The sequence below is a fragment of the Rhea americana genome, unplaced genomic scaffold (assembly GCF_003343005.1).
Source record: "Rhea americana isolate MKP2758 unplaced genomic scaffold, rheAme1 scaffold_507, whole genome shotgun sequence".
Taxonomy (NCBI): domain Eukaryota; kingdom Metazoa; phylum Chordata; class Aves; order Rheiformes; family Rheidae; genus Rhea; species Rhea americana.
In genome coordinates, this window is record NW_028186654.1 from 188711 (window position 1) to 194057 (window position 5347).

The 5347-nt window shown below is 54.8% G+C and overlaps 1 long non-coding RNA gene across 5 annotated transcripts in view; it reads left to right on the forward strand.

Annotated features, from left to right (window-relative positions):
* Positions 1 to 2969: 2969 nt before the first annotated feature.
* The window catches only part of LOC146588561 (uncharacterized), a 4763-nt gene continuing 2385 nt past the window's right edge, over positions 2970 to 5347 (forward strand). For 4 of the 5 annotated variants that reach the window (XR_014897405.1, XR_014897404.1, XR_014897407.1 and 1 more), the window contains exons 1-3: positions 2970 to 3236; positions 3356 to 3576; positions 4713 to 4810. This is a non-coding gene — a long non-coding RNA (uncharacterized LOC146588561). The remainder of the gene's footprint in view (positions 3237 to 3355; positions 3577 to 4712; positions 4811 to 5347) is intronic. The other variant, XR_014897408.1, reaches the window with a different exon arrangement.

A 5347-nucleotide genomic window follows, 5' to 3' on the forward strand; every position in this document is an offset into this window, starting at 1 on the left:
CGTGCAGTCACGGGAGGCAGGAGCAAACCGGGACCACACCGCCAGGCTCCGGGAAAACCGAGAGTGCGGAGATTGGCAGAGGGGGGTCGCAGGCGTCTGGGCGGATGGAGGCGCCCCTCACGCATGCGCTGCGCGGCCGGACTCACTGCCGCACTCAGCTGCGTCGCTGGCGACGAGCCCGCGCATGCGCAAGGCTCGGCACGCTGATCGCTGCTGCGCTCGTGTTCTTACGCTGGTACGGCGASAGAACACGCATGCGCGCGGCTGCTCAGTTCCTCACGCCCGCCCCATCATGTTTCAAAGCCGGCAGTGCAGCCCGCACGCGCAGTGTAGGCGGTCTTGATCACTGCTGCCGTCGGTTGACGACTATGCAGTGCTGCAGCCACTGGATTGACACACGCGCAGTGTACCCGCAGGGCTCACCGCGGCCCTCTGCTGAACGTAGCCCAGCACTGCAAGCCATAGCATCACGCATGCGCAATAGCCCGTAAGGGGGGGCCTTCTGCCCTCTCCTGCTACCACCGCGGTAACGCAGCACGCCCGCCGCCACGTGCGCAGAGCAACGGCACCTGCTGSCTGCGGCCCCCCTCGAGTACGGCCTGAGCACGCGCGTTTGCACGCAGAGCCAGCACAGTCGCGCATGCGCGCTGCTCCCGGACGCCATCCCCACGCGGTTCTAAGACGCTGCTGCGGGCAGCCGTTATCCCGGTAACGGATACGGACACTGCCCATGCGTAGATGCTGCTACTTTTCGCACGAACTTGGGTTCTAAGGTTTGCTGTCTGTCACTTAGGGTTCAAGGCTTGCTGACAAATGAAAAGGGCTAAATCCTTAGATAACAAACTGTAAGCCCTGAAGCCTAAGCAGCCTAAGGCTGCAATCCCTCCTTTGGTCTTTGTAACCTTCCCCTGTAACTGGTGGTCAGCTCTGTGCACTAACCTGAGGTCTGGGTTTGATGCGGTGCAGGTCCCTCGCACTGAGACTGATGATGCAACAGGCCAACTGAGGGCTGTGCAAGTGTCCTGCAGGGACACTAGGGTAGGGCAGAAGTGCAGACAGGGGAGATCAGGCATTTTCTTCTCACTTCTCAGAGCTGAATCTTATCCCTGAAGGGAAAAGTAGAGGCAGGAACGCTATCAGCTACGCAGACACCTGCCATGTCAAGGGCAGTGGGAGGAGCTGACCCTTCCCCGACGGACAAATGCTGCTGTGGTGGTGACTCTTCAGGTGTCAAAGGGTAAGGGGAAAAATGCTGACACCGAGCTCCGTGGCAGACTTGCTCCCGGGTGTTGTTTCTGCACAGTAAAATAATAAACAGTTGTTTTATTCTTTGCACTCATGACTGTGGTTCCAGATGGCCCCTTGCCTCAAGATGATGCTGGGGAGAAGGTCAGACATTGCGTTGGGGGCTAGAAGCTGGTCCCCAAGTCCCTTGTACTTTGGAGTGCTTACGGATCCCAGGGAACTTAGTGCTATTCACAGGGCTGTGGGGAATTGCCCCTGCACTGCCCGGGCTCTTGGAGGTGATTGCCATCATCGTGGGGGCAGCCAGGGCCCCTCCAGGGCTGTGTGAGGTGTCCAGACTCATCGCGGATTTGCTTTCAGGACTCTGCAACATCCTTTGTGTGTCTGGGCCCAGAGTCTGTCTGCCTGGAGCTGGGAGATAGAATTTTCGTGGTGTGTGTGTGTGAGCCTGCAGGCACTGTCCTGTCAGCTGCATCAAACTCTGTGACATGCCTTATGGCCCTGTTGGTGTGTGCTGAGGCCCTTTGTATTTTTGTTTGCCCCAGAGCTCTGTTTGTCCTCTGATGTCCTTAGGACTCCTCCATTCACATTTTATGTTGCCCCCAAGCCACCCGAGTGCCTTTTGATGTGCCCTGGGGCCCTGAATTTGCTTTGCAGTATGCCACGGTGTTCTCTGTTTAGCGTTCTCCTCTGTCCCAGAGTGTTCTGAGTGTCCCAGGGCTCTCTTGTTGCCCTTTGCTGCCCCCAGAATTGCTCTGTTTGCTTTTTTTTTCTTTTAAACCCCTTTGTTGCACCCACAGCTCTCGATTTGTTCTCTTGTCCCCTGAATCCTTCCTTTTCCTCTCTGTGCACCCCAGGGCTCTCCCTTGAGCTTTCAGGAAGCTGCTCTCAAGAGTGAGGGCACCTCTGCTGTCCTGGCAGTCCCAGCTGTCCGTGATGGGTTTCAGCTGTGGGCCCTGGGGCTGGGATAAGTTGCAGGTGGGGACTGTTGGGTTGATTGTGAGGGCAGGAAATGGGCATGCACTGGGACCAGGGTCTGCATTTGGGAAAAGCTCATGCTAGAGTCAGTCCAGCACAATGGAGCTGCTGCCAAGCACTGCCTGCTGGAACTGGAACAGTGGCTGCACCTCAGGAGGTGAGTGGGGCTGGAGGGGATCCAGGCTGTGGGTCCTGCATGTGCTGGGGGTCTTAGTGAATGGGCGTGGCCTGAGCAACACGGCACAACTGAGGTGCACCGGCCTGGGGAGAACTGCATTGGGGCCGGGAATGGCCTTGTATCGGGGCAGTGGGGGCTGAGGACCCGGTGGGGAAGAGCAGCGCACCAGGGCCATTGGGGGTGGGGAAGGGAAGGCGATGCGCTGGGGCTGGAGGGATGAAAATGAAGGGGTTGCACCGGGGCTGAGGGGGGTGGGTGGGGAAGGGGTTTTGCCAGGGCTGTGGTGGGGTTTAGTGCGCGGTCAGAATAGCGTGGGAGAGTCCGGGGTCAGATCGGGACCATGTCGGGGAGAGGCAGGAGGGATCCTGGGGGAAGCCCTGGGGAGGGTCGTGCAGGGCAGGGCCAGTGTTGGAGCTGACCTGGGCCCGGTGGCGGGGAACCTCGGGCCGCTGCTGGGGATCGCGGGCCGCGGTCGGGGCTATGCACCGGTTTCCGGGTCCCGAGGCTGGAGAGGGGAGGGGAAAGGAAAGGAAAGGGCGGAACAGAACGGAGTCGCCGCAGGGTCAAACCTCACCGAGCACTGCCACTCCACCGCATGCCGGGACCAGTAGTCTTCCGGGACGCCATTTTAGTCTGCCGCGCGTGCTGGGAGTTTGGAAGGCTGCTGTGGAGATCCTGCAAACAATTAACGAGGCTTAAGGACAAGGGAGAGAGGATATCGTAAAACTCTAATGCGAAAGGCCAGTTCCAGCCGAATAACCTCAAAGAAACCACAACACTGAAGAACGTGAGGCGTCAGCAAAACAAAAACCAGCAGAATAACCCGGAGTAACCTGTAAGTTCATTAAGGCTTATTAGCGTATTAAATTACACTCCCCTAAATCAATAACGAGATAATGACAACATGATAATGATGTTACTGCCTTCTTCTCCACTTCTCATGCTAATTCACAGGACCGTTAAAGTGCAAGTATGGAGTGAATACATCACGTGATAAAATTGTAACCAACAGAAAAGTTTGTATAAAGYACTCCCCCAGAAGTGTATATATAAATAAAGAATGAGAAGAGAAGGATGTGCGCTAGCTTTGTGAATCTAGCGCTTAGCACCTATCTCTGTACAGAAATGAAATAAACATCTCAACCCTGTGTGTCTATTGGTCGCTTGCACACCAGGTAAAAGAATCTGATTTTGGAATAATGTTTCCGTATTGGGCTTCTGGGAGATCATCTTGCACCTCTTGAAGCACCAGGAGGCACAGTTCTTTGTCGGCGGTGCTCCCGCCAGCTGGCTGCGTTGTGCTTGGTGACAACCAGGAGCTGTGGCTCCAGGTGCCCCTGCCTTCTCAGCCCTGCAGCAGCAGCCCGCTGTGTCTGCTCCTTACTGGACGTGTGCTACTCCTACAAGAGTCCCTGTAGGTCACTGGGGACAGTGAAATTTTCCTGTTTTTCCCTGCTGTGGGGCAGAAAGTGTTTTCCATCTCTGGTAGGACCAGGCAGGGTTGTGCCAGGGGCTGGGGCTGTCCCTCTTGGCAATGGGAGAGGCAAGCAGAAATGCGAGGAGCAATGTGGGCTCCTGGTAGTCCTAGTTTTGCTCAGGATTGAGGCCTGTTAGGCAGCGGTGGTGCTGGGAAGGCTCGGTGCAGAGCTGTCCTGTTATGCAGCACAAGGCAAAGTCCTCAAGAAAATGTGAGCAGCGCTGTTTCTGTCCAAGGACCCTAGAACAGTCTGAGAGACCCTGGAACAGCCACATTCAGGTACTTTTAACTGCATGGAAAGAGCCTGCAGGAGCCCTGGGCACAGATACAGGGAATCCCCAGTTACCTAGAGCTATATATATTTTCTTTACAAAGATGTGATCTCCTAGATGCCTTGCTCCTGCTTGCATTGCTCGGTACCCAGGTGTATTATGTTAAGGTCCACTCCTCTTGTCGCCCTCTGCTCTATCAGAGCTGCAGGCCAGGCCAAAAGGGGCAGGGGGTGCAGCTAAGAACTAGGCCAGGGTGTCTTGGCTGCCTGCTATAGGACAAACAGGAGGGAGAATCAGCAGTGACCAGACAAGAAAGTATGTGCGGATGAAAAACAGCTACTCTAGAGGACTAAGATTCAGGGGCAACTSAGAGCAGTGGAAGTCGCAGCAGAAAATGGTGATGAGGAAGGTGTGTTGTTAGAGGCAGTACAGTGGAGAAGAGAGGAAAAAAACGCTCCTATGATGAAATAAAAACTATCCTTAAGAGATATTTGCTGCTTACCCTTCGGGTTATGAATCTGCATGGCTTCCTGAGAACTACTCTCAACGTGTGATGTTGCAGGTCACAACCACCTGGGCAGCAATCTCCAACTTGTCTGCCAAGACTGCRCAACAGCTGACAGCTGCCTGTGGAATGAAAGCAAAGGCCAGCTTTTCAGAGTAAGAGGCAGGGTCCAAGCAGGAAGATCACGGCAGATGAGTTAATGCCCCAGAATCTTCAGTTTTCCCCTTTGTGTCCCCAGGACTTATCTATTTGCTCCCTAGCTCCCTCATGACCTATCCATTTGCTTATAGGTGTGCTCCAAGGCACTCCATTTGTTTTCTTGTCCCTTCAAAATTGTTTCTTTCTAGTTCCTGCAAGATTACTCTGCCATTTGGTGTCTGTGGGCCTTCTAGTAGCAGCAGGACTGCTGTTTGTCCTCCTGTCCTATTAAGTCCCCTGTCTTTTCCTTTTAGTCCCCTCAAAACCTGTTTGCTATTGGTGCATCCCAAAGCCTTTGTTTTCCCTCTAGTCCTCTCAGGATGCCTGTTTGCTCTCTGAGCTTCTTAGGGCCCATCTCACTGCTCTTTAGCCCCATCAGAACTCCTCTGACTGCCATGTGCTCCCCTCAGGACACCTGAGTTTGCACTGGGAGCACCCCAAAATCATATGCATTCATTGCACCCTTTCAGTGTGCACTAGAGCCCTCCTTTTCC